Source organism: Ambystoma mexicanum, chromosome 1q (genome assembly GCF_040938575.1).
Source record: "Ambystoma mexicanum isolate Mex_15411 chromosome 1q, UKY_AmexF1_1, whole genome shotgun sequence".
Lineage (NCBI taxonomy): Eukaryota > Metazoa > Chordata > Amphibia > Caudata > Ambystomatidae > Ambystoma > Ambystoma mexicanum.
In genome coordinates this window covers 282,989,648-283,013,653 of record NC_090922.1, presented here as the reverse complement: position 1 = coordinate 283,013,653, position 24,006 = coordinate 282,989,648, and positions in this window count along the sequence as shown.

The window sequence follows — 24,006 nt, the reverse complement described above, 5'->3', positions numbered from 1 at the left end:
AGGCGCCCATAGCGGGACCCGCTAAGGGACCTCGCAGTAGGGCACTAAGGGATTACCGGCACCGGTCTCCTTAACGGTGCCCGGTATCCCTTACCACCCTACTCGGAATGAGGCCCTATGTCTTTCTCTGCTTTCCCCTTTATCAGTTCCTTTCCCCAGGATTAAAATTAGTGTCACACTAATCAATCCATTTCAAAAAGGATTTAGGGCCTATTTACCTGCACATCTGGTAGTTCGAATAGAGTGACAGTCATACTGGGGCATTGGTGTCTTAAATCTTGGTTCATGTTTTGGCATCCCAAGACCTCTGCCTTCACTCCCAGGAATACTTCCTTGGTACTAGGCTGCAGCCATCACTTCTTCGACTGCACATATTCTTTCTTAATTAGTTCAAACACCAAACTGACCTGGGGGCATATGTGTTTTCCGTTGTCACCCCTGAGAATTGGGATGCAATGGTAAGGCGAGGGATAAGGCCTCATTGCTCTGTGCCTCTATGAAAACGGCAGCCTGTGAGTATTCAGGCCTTCTCGTAAACGCAGTGTTAGTTCAGGTTATGACTGTTAGGTGTATATTTAGACTACATCATACTTAATTAATTTGCAAACTTACTAAATAACGTTCCCCTATTAGATTTCCCACTCCCTTCAATTATCCCCACCCATAACACCCCTTTTCCCCCTCATACCGTCCCGTGCTCATTTTCATATTTTAATATATTTTTCACAATCTAAATCATCTTGGAGGGGAGGTGGTCTGGACATGTATCCCACCATGTGCAATGAAATCTGTCCCTCCTTGTCAGTAACATGCCAACTAAAGATGACAGGGGCAGACTTTGCCTGTAGGCAAAGTCCACCCAGAGTACACAGGTCTGTGCTTTTGTAGTGGTGTGAGCATAGGGAAATGTGTGTAGGTTTGCACCACACATTTTCCTGAGGTCGGTCTATCATCATTCCATTGAATTAAACATTTCAAAAAGCACAGGTGAGTCCATGCCTACCAGGGAGATGGTCAAATTCCTCACAGGAAACGCATAATGTTGATTGATAGGAAAGCCTGGGAAGTCAATGTTGTATTCTCTTGCCTGCCTGGAGTGTGTCTTCCCTTACCTTGTCCTCCTGCAGAAAGCCAGCCCTAGGGTAAGAGTCAGGAGGCTTCTGCATTTCAGTGGCCACGCAAAAGAACCTCCCTCCAGAGAACCAGTGACAATAACGCTAGATTTGTCACAGGACAGGTGGACAACCAGTGGCTGATTTTTGTGCATCAATGACATCATCAGTCAAAGATCCGAACGGCAAGACACCCTGTCCGGAATCCCTTTGATGTGTATTGCACTGGTGAGGGGGATCTTCTTCAGAAAAATAGGCCCTGCAAGTGGACTATTTCTCACAAGAGTTGTTTTCAGCTAATGTGGGCCTCATTTCACAGGAATGGCATTTTAAGCATTTCCAAGTGGAATCTGGATCAGGAAATCCATTCTCACTTTCACCGCCTTACTCTCTTAGCTCTTGACTTTGTCTCGCTTCCATGTTTGCATCTGGGTAATCCTGTTTGAACATGAATTCATGGACTGGTCACTGCACATTTGAAATGGCCTTCGTTGATAAAAGATGTAATAATGATGACGGCCCAGAGAAGAAACCTGTTAAAAAAAAAAAGATAAAACATGTATACGATTAAACATTATAATTAAAGCAAGTATCTGAGAAAATGATTTTGAATGATGTAACAGATTTTTTGAGAAATGGTGTAACAGACAATGATTTCACACTACTAAAGGTAATAAACCTTGGTTGTGCCAAGATGTGAAAACACACACATGCAGATCTTCATAGAGATATTAAATGTGGATGCAAGAGTGGAACACACTTTCATAGTTGAACATTCTTTAAACACATGTGTACATGCATTGCCCTGAAAATTAACACACTGCATATGTGATATAAATAATGTTAAACACTTACTCTGACTAAAGTAACAGATGTTTGCATATGACGTTGTTTCACCAAGATGTAGCAAGTGATTTGGTAATGGCAAATATTAATTTAAGCATCGTCTGCTTTTACGTGGTGACACATGCTTGCGGAAAAACACGTTGAATCTACACTTTGCTCTGGCGATTGCAGTTGTCATTAGGAGGGGTGTTTGCTCAGGTTTGTGCCACCAGTTTATTCAAACTTAACCCAACCATATCAGACTTAAAATATTTGGCTGTAGAAGCACTGGTGAGTTGCAGTAATGTATTCTTTAAAATTTTAAGCGATGCTCCATATAAAATCCCATACAATGCATTGCTTTGAGGTGAGGAGTGGTTGTACTGATGTTTCATGGTGAAAAGGTACACTGAGTTGACCATTCCTTTTGCTTTATGTGATGAATCCTGCGGGTCCGTCACTAAAACCCTGACTAAAGTCTCCTTCCAGGGGGCAAGAGAAAGACAGACGCTTCCTGATCCTGACTTTGGGGGTGGTGCTCTGCATGAGGATCACCTGGGAGGAGACAAGGTTCAGGGTGGTGAGGAGATCCCCTGGGATATGACACAGTATTTGTCTTAAAAGGGCAAGAACCTTTCACAAGTATCAAGTCAGGTAATAGATTATTGTCTTTTCGATTTGTCTTATTCACCAATTAAACATCCTGATGTGGGTAAAGCTAAGATAACATTCTCAAACATCCTACATAAGGAAAGGCTGTATGAGACTTACAAAGTTAGAAATCCTCCTAACTTACAGAAGTACAGGGAAAGGAAATCTGCTAATGATGGCTTAAAAGAACTGCCTTTAAGGAAATGCTTGTGGTGATTGCTTAAATATACTTAGAAGAAATAAACAGGAGTTTAAAAATGGAAAGCTTACTAGAATATCTAATTCTGCTGTTGGGGACTTCAAGTCCCATCATTCCCAATAAGTACTGAGATGGGGAAGAGGGCTCAAGAACAATGTTTCGGAGGTGGTTAGCATTTTAGGGCTAGGAACCCACACCTGAGGGAGGCAGATAGGTTTAAACAACCCCCTTGGGTGCAGGCCATTAGATGGAGCAGCAGTAGCAGTAGTAGGAAAGTATGTTGTTGGCAGTCCATGCAGAGGTTTGATGAAAGAGAGCTGACGGGACTACAGTCAAGCAGATTCCAGTTGCCTGTCCAGAGAGGGTCCTTTTCCCCCTAAATTTGAAATGCAGAGGTTGCACAGTGGGTAGTGTGAAGGAAGGCAGCTGTCTCCATGTAAACCAAATTGCAGAGACTGTGCAGCAGGAAGCATGCAGGAGACCATAGTTGAGAGCTGGTATGCCGCCAAGGGTCTCAGGAGCAAGTTGAGCTCTGTCACTGCGTGGCAGGAATGAAGACAACTTCAATGAGGAAGTAGGACAGTGCAGGGAAAGTCCTGAGCAAAGGGATGGAAGACATAAGCTGGTGAGTGTTACTGAGCATTCTAATCCCTTAAGTAAACAAAGTTTGACAACAGTAGCGAAGGAGAATCACTGGTGTGTGAGTGAAAATGTTGTTAACATGACCATTGATTGTCGGACAATGAATAGAACAAATGTAGCACTCATGTATGAGTGAAGCAAGCTGAATGGCACTGATTGAACACTAGACTACCAAAAACAGATTAACTACCTATTACTTGTGCCAAAAATTGATTCTGAAGGGAGAGCTGACTGAAGAGTCGTTAATACAGCAGTAGACAACATAACACATAGTCTAAGTGACTGAACTTTAATAATTGTGAGTTCCAGGGAACATGCATTGCCCACAGCCAAGAGTGGTATGAAGTGGTACAAGCATTGCCCAGATCCAAGAGTGGTACAAGCATTTCCCACAGCCATTAGTGATACAAATATTTCCCAAAGCCAAGAGTTGTATATATATTGTCCAGAGTCAAAGAGACTAACAACAAGGCATGTCACTAAGCTAATGGGGCCAATAGAAAGAGAACGGTAAATGCAATGGGCCTCTTTCCGTGTAGGGGGCAAAGGGATACCGGGGACCGTTAAGGACATTGGTGCCGGTAAACCCTTTGCGCCCTACAACGAGATTCCTTTGCGGCCCCGTCCTTAATGCCTGCTTTTACCAGGCGTTATGGATGGGATCCACAAAGGTACTTCAGAGCTAATAACGGTACCGTAATTTAAAGTACCGTTATTAGCACCCTCCCTATTCCCATTGAGCCCTATGGGGGCTCAAATGGGAATGGGGAATGACATTTTCAATGGGTATTTACCGGTCCTGCAAAGGTCGGACTAGACCGGCAAGTCCCCATTGAACGAGGGCGGACACGGTACCGGTAATGGTGCTAGTCATGGCGCTTACACCAACCTCGGAATGAGGCCCAATGTCTTAAAAGGGCGAATTGTTCCATACAAGTAAAGCTGGTATAAAATATCACATTGCCATAGCTAAAAGGATGAGAGCTAGAATTACTTCCTTAAGGGCATTTTGGTTATTGATGTTAAAGAAAGACAAAAGTGGCAAAGAGGCTGCCCTTCTGGAAGGTGAAAGTTCAGAAGAAGAGTACCTTGCTTACATGAAGGCATTGAGGAACGATAATGTGAATCTTGTCTTTTCTGAAAAGTTGTTGAAAGTCACAAAATTTCAAACTGCTGAAGCTGTGGTAAACTTTTGGTTGTCAGTGTATTCAGAATTTCAAAAGCACTGTTGAATGTGGAAAGCTATCGGGCAGGCGAGAAAACTTGCATGGTGAATTCTTGTAGAAGTGCACCTGGTCTGAGAATAAACCGGGTGGAAACAGGTGTGCTGTGAGGTTATCCTGATAAACAGGCCCTTTGTAATATATGGTATTGCAAAGAGCGATCTATCTGCATTTTCCTATAGCATTACTAACCCTTAGGCCTCAGGGCGCTTACAGAGAGAAAAACAAGGAAACAGAGAAAGAAAGGACATCAGAAAACAAGCCAAGAAATAAGAAGTTAGTGTTGAGCTATTGGCATGTAAAATATTAAAATGTTTTCAGGTAATTTAGCCAAGTTCAGCATCGAAAACAAAAGTTTTCAGATGTTTCTTGAAAATGATGGTTGAATCACTATCAGCAAGATGTTTGGCGAGGCCATTCCACAGGCCAGGAGCCCAGGAGTTGAAGCTGGCCCCCCAATTTTCTTGAAGATAATGCGTGGTTGACTCAAGTGAATAAAGTCATTAAAGCGTAGGGTGCGTCTAATGGGGTTCTTTGTTATTCTGGTTTTCGGATAGAGTGATGCCTCATCAGGGAGACATTTAAAAACTGTGACTAGGCCTTTCAACTTTAACCTTTGTCGGATGGGCAGCCAGTGGAAACTCCTGCAGGCTTTAGTAACATGAGCATTACGCTTCAAGCCTAAAACGGCGAGTATAGCGTTGTTCTGAATAACCTGAAGTTTTTTTGTGTTAGTCTGCAAAGTTTTTATCAATTAACTGTTACAATAATCCAGTTTAGAATTAATGAAAGCAGCTGCAATCATCGCTCGATTAACATCAGATAGGAAAGGACAAATGTGGTTGGAAGCAGTTGTAGACAGCAGAGCTGACCCAATAGCATAGGCCTGTCACAGGCTTATGTTCATGTCTACCTATTTGTCAAACACGGTTTGCCTTGTTATACAATGTCAAATGTTCTTCTGTACATAATGAATGAAAATCCATAAGTCTGTTTGTTGGCCACAAATAAATGGAAAAACTAGATTATATTTTTAAAGCTTTGCACCAATTAGTATTGAGGCATTTGCATCTGTCCCTTTATGATGAAAATAATTAGTGTAAAAACATTCATTTGTACCCCAACATTCTTCTATACAAGTTTATTTTGTTATTGTTTAATGTCGGTTTATCACGTGATTTGAGTACTTTCAAAGTGTTGTACAACTAATTGGGCCTCATTATGACCCAGGTGCTCCCGGATTGAAGGGAGCCGGTACAGCACCGGATCCCTTCATTCCGGGAGCGCTGGTTACAAGCTTCCCATCGCGGGACCCGGATTGCACGCCTGGTGAAACCAGGCGTGCTTTCTGGGTCCCGCGAGGGGAAGAGGGAGGCAATAACGGGCAAGATGTAATCTGCCCGTTATCATCTCCCTCCCCATTCCCATTGAGCCCTATGGGTGCTCAAATGGGAATGGGGAAGGGTTCCTGCAAGGAGGATTTACCGGGTCCTCCTATCTCGGAGTAACCCAGTAAGTCCCCATTGCAGGAACCCGGTAACGGAGCCTGGAACGGTGGCAGCCATGGAGCTGATAGCTCCATGGTTACCGCCGTTCTCGTAATGAGGCCCATTGTATCTTTTCCATCATGAAATTAAAACATTGATAAATATTTACTCACAGTTCAATGACAAGAACTGGAAAACAGTTTAGTCAAATGAAGCGATTGCACACTGAACTCAAATTCCAGGTTCAGCTCTTAATTAAAGTGTTTGACCCTCGGCATATGCTATTAAATTGGTACATTATGCCAGTTCCTAAATATTTCAAAATGGACAGCCTATAACAGTGATTTAGTGCTCAGCATACATTTAAAAAACGTAACTCAAAGTTTAACTGGCATTAGTTTTGCTTAAAATATCTTAATAGTGACCATTGACATATCACACACCAAAAACTCCTTTTGTTTCTGTGCTTACTAAAAACAATAGCACTTAAAAACCATGGCCTTCTTCTAATCCCAGTCTAACTTCTGATATGTGCACCTTCCTGGTAATTCCCAATCTGTTTCTGTAATCTCTCTATGGTATGCGTAATATTTCCTTTGCTTCCGATCTGCCTCCTGTACCTTTGCTTGAGCACTTTTATATGTTTTGAGGCTGCTTATCTGAGTTCTGTGTCTATGCTGGGATAAGTGTTCTTTTTTCCTGATTTGAGTCCTGCATTCATACCATATACGGGGCCGCTACTGTTAATAAGTGCCCATTACCTATGCTAGAGCACAAGTTGCCTGATCATGAACGGCTAATGTTACCCTCGGAATGCCACGTGTTCATTATTCTGACTCCAATGAGGAGAAAGAGGCCAAGGACACTCAAAGGAGCCTTCCTCATTGTGGGACGAGAGATTCTAGATCCCTTCATTTCTTTGGTCCGAGAGAGGCCCAAAGGTGTCTGACAGCGCGCCCCAAAAGCCCCATTCCTTAAGATGGCCCTGCATTGCAGGCATTATGTAGCTGCCTCTGCTGCCAATGAGGTGGGCTTTGGGAGGGCTCTCAGACGGCTGTTCACACTGAAACTACAGTGCCCTCCGGTGCATGATCCAAAACAGCAGTCATTTTAATGTAACCTCCTCGGTCAAATCTGTTATCATTTGCATTTCGATGCAGCTGGTTAAGATTGCATTTAATAAATGTGTGGCTCGCTTTTTATATATAGATTAAGCTGTTACGCTTTAATATGTACTACTTTAATGACTTTGCACAATGGACCATATCATGTAATTACTTGTATTACCTTGTAATTCTATTATACTAAGAGGTTGAAAGCCATTACTGAATAAACGAATGACAATTGCCAGACATTATTGCTGCTATACATTTTCCATAATTTGTATTACCATCTGAGGTTCTGGTCCAATCTATTTAATCACCAGTGGCAATTGGGAACCTTGATGCCTCTCAACACCACCAAAGGAAAAACTACAACTAAGTAAAAGGAAAGTTTCCCATCTCTGGAATGAAGAAGCGGATGCTGCTCTGGGTTGTAAATGTGTCCAGTACATAAGATGCGTTTGCACAAGCTTTCCTGCCTCTTCTTTGCCTGTCTTCACGTACAGCTCCGCACTGATTAATTCATCTTCCTATCAGGCCGACTCAGACTTTCATACTTCCCAGATTGTTAATTGCGTACAAATACATTGGGCAACACTGACACATATTGTTTGAGTGCTTAGAAGCATGACTTATCCAACATGAAGGGCGTACGTACAATATTTGTTATAGTTCAGGCTCACCAAGCCACCAAACAGTAAAAGCCAGGTCCGTTTGTGGAGTGAATGTATTAAAGGGTCATTGTTCTCATGCACATTGTTTGTTTCTTTATTTGTTTGTTTATTTATTTCTAAGGTGCACCAAACCTAGGGGTAACAGGGCACAGGGGTAAACATTAGTTGTGGATGTGCTTCAAACCTGGCAGCAATGTACTTTTTTCTTCTTATAAACGGCCCAAACGACAGTCCCAAAAGGAACATTTTAACTTTAGGCAGCTCAAATCTGAGTCCAGGAACATAACTTTAAAAACCTTTTTTTTCACCCGGAAGTTAACAATTCATACAGACTTCTTGATAAATATTTGGTATAATCTTCTGACAGTGGAATTTGACTCTCTGTCTTTCAAACTCTGTAATAATCCATTAGACTTTATTCAGAAGGTGTTTCATGTGCGTTTCACAAGCGCCATAGTGTTCCTGGCGAAACACAGAGCCTGAATTCACTCAGTTATTTTAAAGTCCCACTTCTGTGGCAATATCTTTGAGCAGAGTACAGGGTCAAAGATCAAAGATCTATCTCCACACTTTCACCTCAAACCCTCTAGTGAATTCACCCAACAGGATTTGGACAATTTAAGAGCTTTCAAGTAAATTTTCTTCAAATGTTCAGTAGCGGATTGGAAATTCATCCACAATATTTTCTCTTGAGATTTAATTGTGGTAATTGTAAGACAAAAATCAAACAGTTTGCATCTTGAGAGGATTACCCTAGAGAAAGAGAGGGAATAGGGATTCTGAACTGAGAATATCTGGGTGGCATGGAAACAGGGACATTAATCATGTAATGCTTTGTGTTCACTGTGGTATACAGAGTTTGTGTGTTCCTTACAGCACAACTCCCAGAGCATTCTTTCCTTCCTGTGGGAATTATGTTGATTTTGTGCAATAGTCACATTTTAAATGCATATTGTTAAATTGAGTGCCACTATAGTTCCTAAATTAGATCACTGTGTTAATCACTCATTGTAGAGAAGAGATATGTGTTCATATGCAAGTTTAGAATAGCACATTGCTGTAGGCTGGCTGAGCCTTTCCTATGTCTGAAGTTTATAAACCTGACTTGGTTTTGCAGCACAACAGGTGCTATTATCTGCAATGTCGCTGCACCAGATAGAGGTTGCCATAAAAATTAACGTGTCTGGTGAAGGTCTAGAAAGTGGGTCGTTCAGATGGGCTGTTGTAAAACCTAGGCCATCACATCCAACAACGAACATAAACTGTTAGTCCAAGAGGTAAATAAGTATCCAAATTTGAAGCCAAAGCATTCATGTGGGCGGGACAAAGACTGATATGCAAATGGTTATTTCCCATCTGTGAAAGGTACAGTGAGCGAAAAGCAGATAGCTGCAAACTCTCAAAGTGGTTAAAAACAACTGAGCATGTTATCATGCCGTGTTCTTTCAAGAGAGGGGCGCCTGCTAGCTTTTTTGTATTTTTGCAAGGAACTTGGGGTTGGTCACCTTAAGTTACCTGGGGCAACAAGACGTGGACTCCCTGCTCACTGTGCTCAGAAAGGCACAGCTCCACCTCACTGATGAGGCCCAACAAGGCTGAAACATGTGTATGGGGTTGCTGTTGGTACTCTTGTTCAGAAAGGAATTGCCATAGCATTTCGGTGCTGGACTGCCCGTGTGGGCGGGACAAAGACTGATATGCAAATTGGTATTTCCCATCTGTGAAAGGTACAGTAAGCAAAAAACAGATAGCTGTGACCTCTCAAAGTGGTTAAAAACCACTGAACAGGTTATCATGCCGTGTTTTTTTGAGAAATGGGTGCCTCCTACTTTTTTTGTATTTATTTGTACATTCATGCTTGTATCCTAGCTTTGCCAGCAGACAATACAGTGTTCCTGGTCATACCATCTAATATCTCCTACACTAGTGTTCTGTCTTCTTTCAAGTTTGCCTTCTTGCATGCTGATGGCATCATTTAGCCGATTACTTTATCTTTCTTCTTATGTATCTAATGCTGAAACTGCAGCGTTGGCACACATCCCAGCTTCTCCCCTTAACCAATGTGTGATCCTGGACATCTCTTTTAATCTTGTATTGTCTAACCTCTCAAAATTGTCAGTCCCTAAATTGTTGTTCCCTTATAGTAAGTCTCATTGCAAGGTGGCACACATGGTCCATTTTTGTACATCTTCACCGAAAGGCCCAATATTTCACACTCTGTCCTGGAGGCCTTGATGCTGGGATGTTTGAATAAATTCGAAGTCAGTTCAAGCAGCGATCCCCCAGCGGCTGCATAGACGTTTTTATGGGAGGGCAAACGGGGCACTTGCCCAGGACCCCCACCCTGGAGGGGGCGCCACAAGGCTGCCTGATCTAAACAAGTAAGATTCCTTTGTTCACCAGACTTAAATAGCACACATCAGGATATTTGATGGCATGGTGCTGAGACTCTAAACCTATTGCCTGTCTCTCTTGGCAAGTACTTTCTGCCGCAAACAATTAATCATGTAATGCTTGCTGTGTTCACATTGGTATATATAGTTTGTGTGTTTGTTCCTTGTGACACAACTCCTGTAGCATTCTTTCCTTCCTGCGGGAATCATGTGTAATAGCCAAATTTTAAATGCATATTGGTAAATTGAGTGCCATAATGGTTCAAAAGTTAGCTCAGTGTGTAAAGCACTCATTGCTGAGATATGTGTTTGTATACAAGATTAAAATAGCACATTCCTGTAAGCCTCTGCCAGCCTTACAGGATTCCATGATGCCCCAGTTGGTTGATAGAATACCCAATTTCCCACATAGTTCTTATGATCCTTGGGATAATAAACCAACTGGGGCATCCAGGAATCATGTAAGTCTGGCCTAGCCTTTCCTATGCCTGTGTATGTACTTGGTCTTGCAGCACAACAGGTGCTATTATCAGCAATGCACCTGCATCAGTTAGGGGTTGCTATAAAAACAAACATGCCATCCTTATGGTGAAGGTCTAGAAATGTGTTTGCTTAGATGGGGTGTTGTAAAACCTAGGCAATCACCTCCAACGATGAGCATAAACTGTTAGTCCAAGAAATGAATAAGTATCCAAATTTGGAACCAAAGCATTCATGTTTGTATCCTGGCTTTTCCAGCAGACAATACAGTGATCCTGGTCAAATCATCTAATATCTTGTACATTACTGTACTGTCTTCTGTGAAGTGTGCCTCCTTGCATGCTGGTGGCCCATTACTTGATCTTTCTTCTTTGTAGGCCGTTTGAGTGGAAGTGGTTGTAGACAGAAGGGAGCGGACCAGATGGTGCAGGACTCGGGCAAGCATATTTTAAAGTCTGCTCATTTGACATAAAAAAACGCTTTGCATTTTTGTAAAAGTCAAAGGTTTTACTGCACGTTTATAAATTACAATATCACAAGCCAGTATTTTGGAACTATGTAAATTTAAAATACAAACGACCAACCCAGATTAAATCTGTTAATTCACAGTGACTGGTATGCTGGTACTGATATACTTCTCTTGATGATGGAGAGAATTAACCTAGAAACGTTCTGTTACACCACTCTATAATATTTTGTTTTAAAAATTGTCATGTTTGGTAATGTGATTGGTGTACTTTCCAAGTCAGTTTTATAAAATGAGATTATTTTAATTCAAGATAAGAACTGGTAATGAAAGTGCTCAAATGAAGAAATTGCAGAATTGGCAAAAAATCAGATTCACTGCATAACCAGTGTGTATAATGCTGTGCATCTAATTTAATATGGTATTGCCTAGCTTGCCAGTCCCTAAAGCTTTTAAAATGTTCAGCCCTTCAGAGATATTTCCTTCTTAGGGTATAATCTTCAAAACAGCCTCACTCATAGTTTCACTGGCTATAGGATAGCTTCCACTATAATAGTAAGCATTGATATATTGCACACCACAGGCACTTTATTCTTTTGATCTCTAATGGCAACCCTATTTGAAAAACATGTCCCACTTATAATCTTAGTCTCTCTGGATACAGACACCTTCCTGGTAGCTTCTAATCTGCATCCACTATCCAAGCTATGTTATGTGTAGCTTTCTCCTTCCTACCATTTGGTCTCCTCTATCCATGCTTGAGCACGTTTGCGTTCTGTGAGGCAGCAAATGTGAGTTTTCGGCCTATTCTGGGTTACATGTACCTTTTACATACAGTCCTGCATTAATACATCAGGCTGCATACCTTCCTGGATTCTATTGAAAAAGGTCTCCTGAATCTATGCTAAAACAGAAGTAACCTCTTCGTAAACTGATAATGTTGGCCTTCAAATGGTACTTGTTTATCATTCTGATTTGAGCAAGAATGGGGTAAGGGGACATAAAGGGAGTAAATATTTTTATTTTTAATGCTGTGAGGCAGCATATCAACCTATGGGTTGTGATTGCGGCAGGGGTGGGGGCAGATATTCATGATCACTTAATTCCTTTGGTTTGGTGGAGGGGGCCCAAAGATGTCTGTGCCCAGGGCCCCAAAAGTGCGGCTGCAAGTACAGAAGTAACGCCAGGCTCGTACATGTGTCGTTGGAGGACCCCATTGTGAGGAGTCAGCAGCAGGAACATAAAACGCTGTTAATTCTCGAAATGCAGCCTTTGAGTCAGTGGTTTATTGGAATTCTGGTAAGTACAGGGGCTCCTGCCCCCTCCATTGTCAACAAAGCAATGCCGTGGCTGCTGGATTTTTAAATCACTGTTCATTCACTGCATTGTTAGCTCATCTAATTAGTTTGTTTAATGTGCGTGCTGCAGAGATCAGGATATGCATGTCACAGATTCAGAACCCAGTAACAAAGGGGAGTAATTAACGAAGCCACGTGTTTATGCCTGGCAGGATAGGTTTGTAACTCGGTATGACATTTCAGGATCTTTTAAGTGTGACAGTGAGTGAAGCCTACAATCAGTGATGGCCCCAGGTCTGCCAGCACCCTGTGCCAGTTTGTTCAGAGCCCCCCTACCCGCCGCTCCTCCTCCTGGCCCCCTGACTTTTAAAAATGAAGCAGCAGGGAGCTCAGTTCTGTTGTTCGGCTGACACTTCTTTGTGATAGTGTCAGCAGAACAACAGAATTGAGCCTCCTACAGTTCTAGTAAAGTGTGTTTAAGGGGCAGCATACTTCTATAATAGGCGCTGAGCCAGACCGATACTTTAGTTTACATGACAATGACCTGGAGCCTACAGCTCAGTGTCATGTAAACTGAAAGCGAGGCACCCTTTATCTGCTGTGACAAGTGAGGGCGCCCTTGTGCGGTCGCACCTGCGTGCATCTTGAGCCAGTGCTGCCTATAATGCTTCCTTACGGGAATTCAGGACGAGCATACATGCCCTTAGCCATAATACATCTGCTCAAGCCACAGCCAGCCCTACCGATAAGGGGTGTACTTCCTACAAATAGGCAAATACCACTTATCCCCACAAAATATGGAGTGAAAATACTCCCAGCAAAAAATATGAAATAGACATGTAGAGCTGTGTGCCCCTGCTTTCACCCATACAGCTCTATGTATATGCTTGGACCAGTAGTGCAGGTATTACCGCAGGAAGAAACTACTATTATAACTGCCTGATTTGAAGAAGTAAACATGCATCTTTTAAAGTGCATGAATAGCTTGGTGCAAAGATATAATTATTCATTACACATGTTTTATTAAAACATATTTTTATTCTCATTGGAAATTCGACTTACATTTTTACTCCCTAAAAATAATTGTACTCCCAACTTTAAACAAGGATTGCCAATGCCAATAGTTTTGGTGTTTACTGTTGTTCTTTGCATTTTGCATTTATTGGCAGCAGGGTGTAAGGAGGATGAGTTAAGAGGCACTGGCGTGCTAGGGAATGAGAAGAAAGGTGAATAAGGCAAGCAAGAGGAAACGATTGATACAGGGTACCATAAATGATGAGCAGGAGGACATTTGAGTGAGAAAGGTTGTGAGTGAGAGTGTGATAAATAATGCAAGTGTGTGAGAGGAAGGATGAGAGGTGTAGAGAGTGGTGGTGGGGTGAGAGAGTGGGTTGTAGAGAGTGTTGGATTGGTAGGGGTAGGTATGGTGGTGCTTGGTGGGTTATAGTGGGGGCAGAGAGTGGGGGTAGGGTGAGTAGGTGGGGTTCTAGTGAGCAGAGGTATCAGTAGAGAAAGCAGGGGTAGGGATGGTGGGGGTAGAAAGTTTGGGGGAAGGTATGTGTGGGTTGGGTGGGTGGTGGTAGACAGGGTATGGTGGATTTTCAGGGGTAGGGAGAGTGGGGATTCGGTGGGTGAGGGTAGAGCGAGTAGAAAATGTGGTCACACGAGATTCACAAATTGAGACTGTCAAGTCCCTGGGCCTCATTACGAGGCCGGTGGTAGGCATGCCTGTATTACAGGCACGGCAGCTGCCGGTATTCATTTATATCTGGCGCTCAGAAATGGGTAATTACCAAGTCATTACGGCCCTGCCAGACCTGGTATTTGCCCATTCCTGGGCGTCGGAAATAATTCTTCCTCATTCCCATTTGAGCCCTATAGGGCTCAATGGGAATGGGGAGGTCGGATGCACCAGCACTGTTCATAACGGTGACGGTGTATCCGACATGCTGTGCTCGCGGGCGCCTTTGATTCTGCCAGGTCAGACCTGGCGGAATGAAAGGCACCCACGAGCACAACTCTGAGTTTGCCAGTCTGGATACAACAGTACCGGCATGCTTACTGGTACCGTTGTATCCGGACAGGCAAGCTCGTACTGACTTTTTAGGAGCAAGTAGCTACCTGGACATTTGTACTTCAGTGGATGGAATCTGTTGCAACCCAAATGCTATACCCCCAACATAATTGTGCCCCTGTAATATTTGGAGGGCTTGTCACTTGGGACCCACTGCTCCTGTGTGTTGATAGCACGCCAGGCCTCTGATTAAGAGGGAGACCTCGAGTACATACGAGGCACACTATGCTCTGACTGGAATGAATGCTGTTCTCACCACAGGCTCCATTGTAAACGCACAGCTATGGATCACTAGTCCTAGCCACAGTGGCCACTGAAAGTTCCATTTAGGAAATAGGCTTGGAATTCCCATGTGTGCGAATACCGGTTACAGACGGAACACTGTTTGTCATTGATCCCTGTACCCGAATTACTGCGCAGTCATTGTAATAAACAATGCTAAACAAAATATGTTAAATATAAATACCCCATCACCCTGCATCCTGTTTTAAAAAGTAGGAGAATCTATGAGCGTGCATTTTACAACAAATGAGACATAAGCATGCATGGGCAGTGCCAAGGGCTGGCCTCCTGCTGTTGCCCGTTGTGCAGGGGATACTTTCTGGCAAGCAATGCCATCCACATAAGACTCTAAAAGGGATCCCATTTTCGCTATCCTTGAAGATAATGATGGGGGTGTGGCTTGACACCAAGACGGATGGCTCCATGATCTTACACCTCCCGCCATGACACCATTTAACAAATGCTTGCAGTGTCCCATTAACCTTCTAAAAAATGTTTTTCATACCTGGTGGTTGCATTTCTTCTTGGGTGTCTAGCGATACCATTTTCCTTGGTATTGTTGGCGCATACGCCAATATAATGCTTCCGAGCCCCGCTGCAACAGTCATCTGTGTGGAGAGCTGACACAGATGAGGAGAAACTTGGCAAGCCTCATCAGGAAACACCCGAAGTCTCCGGAGTAAGGCTCTCTCCCATGCCATCTGCTGGGCAGAAAATAATAAGCAGCAAATAAACAGGAAAAGAAGGCTAATCTCTGTCTGCAACAATTGTTTATGCTGCGGTGAGAATTCTTATATTATATTCCCATCTCATCATTTGGTTGTGGCTGCTTGTCATTCCCCCAGCTTCATACAGGTGTAAACTTCACTAGAGTACCACTTTTGCTTTTACTCACACCACCACCACAGATTTCTCCTGCCAAAACCCTATATTCTCTGGGACATTACACATGACTATACTGAGATGCATCATGGCTTCAGGAAAATGCAGGCAAAAGCTAGCACAGGTTAACAGGGACCCCCAGTCTGCCTCATCCCCAGCCACAATAAAAAAGCCCAAAAGTGACTCCCATCCTCCATCCAATTCCTCTGACCCCAGCATGGAATTACTATTACAGGAGATAAGGTCTTTAAAGCCTTTCATTGAGACTAACAATTTAAAACTGCAACAACTCGATGACAGATGGTACACATTTGAAAATAGATGTGGAAAAAAGAGTAAGCATGGTGGAAGATTGCTGTCCTAGAGTAATATCACTCGAAAGTACTGTTAAAGAGCTCCAGAGGCACTATGAAGTACTTGCAAATCGAGGAAACAGGAATAATCTACGTATCAACGGACTACCTGAAGGAGGTGAAGGGAAAGACGCCATCTTGTTTCTGCTGAAAATGCTTTTGCCCCTTCTCCACATTCCACCGGATATCGTCCTCAATATTCAACAGACACATAGAATTGGGCCCCTAAAATCTGCTCATGCACATCATTCCATGCCGCGTACTCTTATTCTTTTTTTATTTTTGGAATATACACAGCTGCAGTTTATCATTTCCAAAGCTAAAGGAAAAAAACACTATTATCTGGAAAGGCAACAGGATATACATTTCTCAGGATGACTGCACAACGGTGAAAGGAATGCCCTCATATCATCCTGCCCCTAAGCAGCTCAATATCAGATATGGTATTTTCCATCTCTGTATCTTCAAAGTCACACATAATTGGAGAATGTCTGTCTTTGATGATGCTACAGACCTCAAATCCTTTATAAGATCCCTCAAGGCTGACAGCATGGATACTTCTACTCCATCTGTGCCCTCTATCTCTGACACCTGATTCTCCATTCAGACTATCTTACCTTATCATCATATTGTTCCTGTTTTTCTCTGCCGGCATTGACTCCATATTCAGTTCTTTGTGATTTAGTTTGCTGGTGTGGTTGTTGTGGTTTTGGTGCCCTTCATCCTGTAGGACTCATTAGGAAGCCCGACCAGGTGTCACCTAGGTCTCAATGTTTCTCTGTTCATCTCTCTGTGTTAACTTGACACCTATCTTATCACCTATATGTTAGTACTTCTCAATCTCTTTATCTTTCTCTATGTCTCTTATTCTTCTGCTATTTGCTACAAATGTCAGGTTCGTTTGACTCCCCATCTCCCTTATGTATCCTCCATATATGTATTGAACTGATTCTTAAATGGTGCATTACACAAGCCATGACATCTATATGCTTGTTTTGTCCCTTTATTACAGATTGGGGCTAATATTATATATATCGATTATGAATATAATTGTGTCCCACTGTGCCAGAAACCAATTTCTGGGACTCTGTGAAACAAAACAGATGTGTCTTCCGAGGCTCCAAATCCCACAATTCATCTATCCACTGTATCTCAGACACTGGTTTGTCAGATACTTGGAGACTTTCACACCCCACAGACTTTGATGTCATGCTTCATTCTCTGCCCCGTGACTCACTTTCGTGGCTAGACTATATACGTGTTACCAAGTCACTGGCACACACTATTCTTGACTCTTATATCACCATCATTATTATTTCTGATCATGCCCTCGCTATTACCACCTTTGATTTTCTTAATATCCACAAACACTCCAGTAGATGGTACTTCAATAACATACTGTTACAAGACAATCAATTGATTAAGTCATTTACCAGTTTTCAGCAGCAGTTCTTTCTTGACGATGAAGATGAAGAAACTTCTACAGTTAACAACTGGAATGCATTTAAACAGCACTGAGAGGACATGTCATTCAGTACCTTAGTAGAAAGAAAATATACTGGTTTAATTAATTTTCCTCTACTACTGCAGTTATCAAAGCCTATAGACTGCTCAGAAGCTAGAGTTAGTGTGGAGGCTCTTTTGCTAAGTTTCTCAAACGTAGTGGTCCCCCAAATTGTGTCAATCGATTCTGATCCCATCAGAAATGTGAGGCAGACACCTTCGTGAAGGGTTTTCAAAAGACACAATTTCATTAACTCAAAAGGTTGGCTAAACTCCTCACTATCCCTACTCTAATGAGGATTTCCCTGCATATCAAAATATACTAAAGGAAACACTCTAACAACTGTTTTCTCTCCCTCACAAGTGTACATACACCAACTTAATACGTTAATATATGGCAATTCAAATATAACAGAATTAACAGCTACATTCACAACCTGATAACTATCTCTCATTGTAATCTGGGAGAGTTTCCCTTGCCTGAATTCAAGCAGGATTACAATCAACAGTTCAAGGGAATAAGTATATCCTGTCTTGCAGCAAATGTTCATAGTTCCACTTCGAAGTTGCACTGACTTGTTCTCATAAACCAGGAATACTTCCATAGTTCATTAGGATCAACAAAAAGTTCTTTGTAAGGATAGTTCTGCAACAGTTAACAAAACTCTTGTTTCAACAATGTTAGATAATTATACAACAGTTCCACACTTGATTCAGCAATATTAGTTTGTCAGGATGATTCTGCAACAGTTCAAAAAACTTCTTAGTGGTTCTGCCACCTCTTCTTCTAGACTTGTAACTACAAAACTTTAATAATTTCCACCTGCTACACTCACCTGACAGGTCTGATACTACAAGAAACTTTGCCCTAGTACACCCTCCTGCCAGGACAAAAATGAAACTACTAACTACTGAAAGAATTTCTGTGGTAATGGTGTCTTCCAAAATATTTGAAATGCATTTTGCTTCACAACATCAAGTTTAACTGCTTCTTCTGGGAAGACAAGAAACACAATGTTGCTGTGTGTTATACCCTTGCAATTGCCACATGCAACACAGGTTATGCACCACTCCTCCTGAATATCTTCTGTCAGAAGGACAGCCCCCCTGACACACTTGTTCCCCACTTCCTCATGAACCAAATGCTGAAAAGGATTTTCTTTCCTTCTTACACAACTTTGGCTTTGGCAATGTGGGTTTAAGCCAATTGCTCTTATAGCCTCTTTTTCCACACTGGCAGTATGATTCACAAACGCTTGCTATTGTAATTGCCCTCTCTTGCCTTTGGCAATGTTCATTCTTTTTTTATTTGCCTTGGTTTTATACTCTTTTGGCATTAGCAATTGTTGTTTTATTGGCTTCTTGGAATGTTGACCTTCCTTGTTGCTGGCAATTATTCTGACCCACAAAAAAAAAAATAATCACATCTTACTTTTCTCCTTGTATAGTTCTTATTCTGTAACATTCTCCTCTATAAGTCAGCTTGATTTTCAAATGGATTATTATTCTGCTTTGCATCAGTTTGGTGTTCAAAATAAGGTTTGTTTTGCCACTTTACTCATTTTACATTAGTTCCACACTTAGAGCACCCAGATTTGGCCAGCGTGCGATCAAGGGGTGCTCCGGGGCCACATACAGTAGTGTACTCACTGGGTCTGATGTGTGCATCTGGTCACTCCTCTGCTTCCATGTCTTCTGCTTCTGCTGCAGTGTGCAGGCCGGAAACCTGCTTCTCTTGTTCTCCCATGGTCCGCACCAGTCAGCAGAGGAGCGTTCCTCGCTCCACAGGCTCTCCATATCTTGCCTGTCACTGGAGCCTCACTCACTTTGGGGGAAGCTCTGCAGCCTCGGTCTTCAGGGGAAGCTTTCAAATCCCACTCTTCCCACTCTGTGACCTCTGCAATCAAGGTCTCTGGAGGCAGAGACACTCTCAGGAGAGTCTTCTGCTTGACACACGATAGTGGTGCCGGCATCCCTGCTATCCCCTAGCTCCTGCTTCTGCCTCAACATGGAGGTACCACAACTATTCCGCCTCCTGCTACTGCTCTCTATGGCCAGCACCTGAGGGGTACTTTTAGGCCTCCCAATCTCCCTCAGTTGTGTGTCGTTATCTCCATTAGGCTAACACGTGCAGTCGCGTGCGTCTGCAGGCCTCTTCTTCTTCCCAGTACTTTGGGCATTTTGGGACTTGAAGTCCACAATGCCCAAATCATCTTATCCTACAGCTTTAATTTTACAATAAACCATTAGGAGAGTGGGGTCTTTGGGGGAGTTGAAATGGGTTTGTTCCCATTCTTCCTGAGCTGTTTCCTCCCAATTGTGATTCTCCCACAGAACACCACCCCTATAGTCAGGATCAGGAAGTGTCTGACTTTCCCTGGCCATATGAGAGGGGCCCCAAGCAGATTTTAAGGGGCAACCATCTCTGATGCATTACAATGGTTACACATGGTTTCTACTGGTTCTAGTTACAGCATTTTTCATCTGGTCAGTTCTAAAGACACAAAGCCTCCATATCCAAATCTTTCCTTTTTTACTAATTCTTATTTTTTAACTTCTGTTTTTCATACAATATGGTATACCCTCCGTACTATGAAGCACAGGCACCCTCATCATCTATCTTACCATCCTCTGGTGCTATTCCTGCTATAACTTTTATAATGCTCTTCTTCTTGCGGGCTTCCATCCACCGCCCTTCTTCTCTTCCACTGTTAGAACATTTGCTGTGCTTCCTATCTCCGTGGAGAAAACGTGGATACGAGGGTTTTCTCCGCCCTCTCCTGGAGACAATGAATGCTCTGTGCAGAGCAAGCAACTAAAGGTTGTTTCCCCCAATAAGCAATACTCCATGGAGGGCAAGCCCATAAAAAGTTGCTACAGCCACCTCAGCATCGCAACCTCCTGTATTGCTGTAGCGACAATCAATCGCCCTTTCTTTGTTTTAGTAGCGCCGTCCACGACCTTGGCCTGCCGTTGCTCCTTTCGCAGGTGGAGCTCACTCCATCATGCCACCTCAATGGCGTGTTGACTACCGGCAATTACAAACCAGTGCCTACTGAAAATGTGTTAAAACTTCCTGTCTTGACTGAAGCGCAGTCTTCTCTGTTGCAAAAACATAAGTATACTTTCAGAATTCTAAACATGCATGACTGGGCTCATTCTGAAAAAGTGCAGGATCCACTTTGCCTTCTGTATCCCGCTGACCATAGAAGTACTTTCCTTCTTCTTTTTCTTGAGCCGCTCTATTTCCTTGAACTTGCAATTAGGACCAATAGTGCACCTTCTCGGTTGGGGACTTCATGGACTGCTGGCTACCACTGACATGTGCAGGATCACGCAATTTGGTTAAATGGGGAAGATGGAATTGTAATTTGTGTCATTATTCCACAGTCTGTTTTAAGAATACAGCTCCTACTGTATCCAAAATGACAAATGAGGTTAGACAGCATCATTGTTTTTGCATTCAAGATTGTTGCCAATTATCTAGACAGCTCTCTAACACTGCAATTAGCCCTAAATCCTTAAGCAGAAAACAGATGCACATGTGCTCAGTGGCAGTTACAGCTTATTTGACAATGAAGAGGAGCCCTACTTCCTGCTGGATTCTGTGAAATTGTAGTACTCCACGACCGTCTTGCAGGACATGGCCTACAGCTGTGCGCAGAATAATAATAATAATAATATGTGTTGATAATATTTGTGGCCTACGTCGTCTCCTGCTTTGAAGGTAAACAGCTGCTTTTTGTTGTGGGACACCCAAATGTCCAGACGTGATCCAGCTGGGAGTGGTGGCAATTGCTGGTGGTCTTGACAACGATGAACACGTCCTACTGCCCGATCTTCTCCAGGGCGGACAGGAGGCTTTCGGAGTCTACCATCTCCACCTCGCGCCGGACCCTCCACAGGGTGTTGATGCAGAGTGAGAAGGTCTGCGGGGAGGCCACTGGGGCATACATGGCGTCGCCAGGAATCAAATTTAGGAGGGGCACGGAGGGGGACAAAGACAAAAGTAGGGGGGCACCGACAAAAGTAGGGGGAGAACATGGTCACTGCTCGTCTTAGGTAGGGGGGGCACCAGGGGGGGCACAGGGTTTCACACGGGGGCCCTGGCCCCCCTAAACCCCCTTGTTGATGCCTTCCTGTTTACCTACCCTTTCCTCCCTACTTAAGCAGCCCTCCAGCCTCTTTCCTATGCAGTTGGTGGGCAGGTGCAAGTGGATCCAGGTCACCAAGCCTAAGCCCTGCCCATCTGTTTCTCACCTTAAACTGTTGGCGCCTTCCTGTTTTCCTGGCTTTTTCCCTACTTAAGCAGCCCTCCACCTCTTTCCTTTGCAGTTAGTGACTAGATGCAAGTGGATTTTGGTCACCTGGCCTAAGCCCCACCCACCTTTCAATCATTTTAAATTGTTGGTGCCTTCCTGCTTTACGAACCCTTTTCCCTATTTAAGCAGCCCTCCAGTCTCTTTCTTCTGCAGTTGGAGAGCAGGTGCAAGTGGATTTAGGTCACCTAGCCTAAGCCCTGCCACTTTCTTAGCCCCACCCCTTACTTTCTGCTCTTAACTCTTAGATCAAAGGTGTCTGTCACCCGGGCGTCCAAAGTGAAGGGCAGAGGAAGAAAAGGTAAATTCCTGTTTGGACCGGCAGGGTCCATGGCAAACCCCTGCTCAGATAACAGATAAGCATGCACCAACATGTGAATTTTCCTTCCAACCTCACAGGCCACCCCCACCTTCACCAGGCAATGACAACCTCAACAACATTTCACCTATTCTTAGGCATAGACTCTGGAATACAGCAACCTCACCCATATCAGCCTCATGCACATCAACACCCCCTCTCAGTCCAAACACGAAAGCTGATGCTCGCCAAAGTCTACTTAGATATCACCCATGCAGCAGACATCGCCGACCTCATCACTACACATGACCTTGATGCCATCTTTATCACCGAGAACTGGCTGGCACCTATCTCTGCTCACATCCTAGAAATATTTGTCCCCGATGGCTACAGAATCCAACACAGAGACCGGCCGAAAAAGACAGGCAGATGCCTTGCTGTCAAATACAAGACCTTGTGGCCCCGCACCAGACTTGATGTCCACAACATTGGCTCCTTTGAAGTCTTCTCCTGCCACTTCCCACTCTCTCTGATGGACACAGTCAACTTCCATCTATTCTACAGACCACCCAAACCCAACACGACTTCATCAGAGCCTTCACCAACCTGGTCACCACCATGTCCCTCACGCATGCAAACAACATAGTCCTAGGAGAATTCAACCCCCCAGGCAACAAGTCCTCCAAACCGATGAAGGAATCTCTCCTTAGCCTTATCGACAGCCTCACAGATCATACGAAAGACCCAACACACAAGGAAGATAACATCCTCGACCTAATCATCAATGCACTGTCTTCCCTCCACTACAGCTCTCCCGCTTGACTGGTCTGACCACCTAGCCATGCCTTTCAACATTCTGCACACCACCCTAGTCAAGAGCTCCCAGCAGAAACCCAGCAGACAAACCTTCAGATCCTTCAAGAACATCCCAGTGGAAGCCCTCAAAGGAGACCTTGCCAACCTAAACCATACGTGGACTGAACACGCCTTAGATGGACATTCCCAACAGAACTGTGACTCTCTAGGGGAACCACTCAATGCCACCCTCTCAGCCTCCATCAACCAACACGTGCCTCTGAAACAACACACCTGCAAACCAAAACTGTCAGCACCCTGGTGCACGCAAGAACTCAACAGTCAGCAAAACAGTCATCAGGAAACAAGAGAACATGTGGCACCACTCCAGCACTGCATCCAACCTGGTGCTCCTCAAGGAACTCCGAGCAACCTGCCAAAACACAGCCAAGGCCTCCTGCTATCAGAATACCATAGCAGAAGGCAACAACAAAAGCAGAGCCCTCTTCAGAGTGGTGAAGCAGTGCATCAACCCACTACCCAATCCTGCCATTCCACACTACATTGAAAAATATGCGCCGTCATCAATGCCTTCTTCATCGACAAAATCAGCAATATTCACCAGAACATAGATGCCCACTCTGCATCGACAGACCCACCTCATGTCCCTGCTTGCTAAATCTACACACCCTAGACAACATCCAAGACACTCTTGACAGAGGACCTGGTAGAAACCCTGTCCGCCCTCAAGGCCGCATGGCATACAGATGACATCATCCCAGCATCCATCCTCAATACCCTCCCCACAGAAGCTCTCCTTCCCTAACTAGAGATCATCAACAGCTCCCTAATTGAAAGCACCTCACCATCAACCCGCACAACAGGACAAATCCTCCCTCTACTAAAGAAACCCACTCTGGATCCCGACAACCTGGGTAACTATTGCC